Genomic DNA, 856 nt, shown 5'->3' with positions numbered 1-856 from the left:
TCCCTGGCAGTCCAGTGGTTAGGACTCTGCTCTACCACTGCAGGGGCCCAGGTACGATTCCTGGTTGGGGAACTACGATCCCTCACGATGCGTGGCCAAAAAAAGACTTCAGGGAATTCCCTAGTGGTCCAGTGGTTAGGACTTGGTGTTTTCACTGCCGTGGCCTGGGTTCAATCCCTGGTCAGGAAACTAAGATCTCGCAAGCTACCCAGCCAAAGAAAAAAGGAAGAGAGAGACTCCAGAAAACTCTCTTGCCCCTTCTATCCTGTGAGGACCCAGTGAGAAGATGGCCATCCATGAACCAGAGAGTGGGTTCTCACCAGACACAAATCTGCCAGCACCTTGATCTTGGGCTTCTCAGCCTCCAGAACTGTGACAGATAAATTTCTGTTTATAAGTTACCCAGTCTATGGTAATTTTGTTATAGCAGCCTGAACCCACTAAGACAGTTACCCAGCTCTCTTTGGGGCCCACACAGCACTCTTTCCAGCTCTGGTGGTGGGTAATTGAAGGTTTACTTATGTCTTCTCCAGACTTTGAGTTTCCTTAGGAAAGAGGTGATATTTATTTAATACAGTGCCTATAGGTTCACTATAGTTTAATGGAACAAATGAAAAAACTACAGATGTCTTATCGCTACTCGACAGGAAGTTCCTTTCAGTCGAGGATATATGTCTGATTCATGCTTGCATTCCAGTGCCAAGGGCAGGACCTGGTATAAGGTAGACGCTGAACAGTGTATTGAAAGAATGAATAAATTCATGAAAGAGAATTTGTCATTAAAGTCACCTGGGGGACGCTGGCTCCTTTAGGGAGGAGACACTCTTGGGCACAGCTCTAGTGAAGCTGAACAGAC

At 46.6% G+C, this 856-nt stretch overlaps 1 non-coding gene across 1 annotated transcript; it reads left to right on the top strand.

Moving 5' to 3' along the window:
- TRNAG-ACC lies at window positions 1-72 on the top strand. The gene has a single exon. It is a non-coding gene; the product is annotated as a tRNA-Gly (tRNA).
- The last annotated feature ends 784 nt before the right edge of the window (window positions 73-856 follow it).

This window comes from Phocoena sinus, chromosome 11 (assembly GCF_008692025.1).
Source record: "Phocoena sinus isolate mPhoSin1 chromosome 11, mPhoSin1.pri, whole genome shotgun sequence".
Classification (NCBI taxonomy): domain Eukaryota; kingdom Metazoa; phylum Chordata; class Mammalia; order Artiodactyla; family Phocoenidae; genus Phocoena; species Phocoena sinus.
Note: the sequence above shows the minus strand (reverse complement) of the source record. Positions and strands in the feature narration are given on the sequence as shown.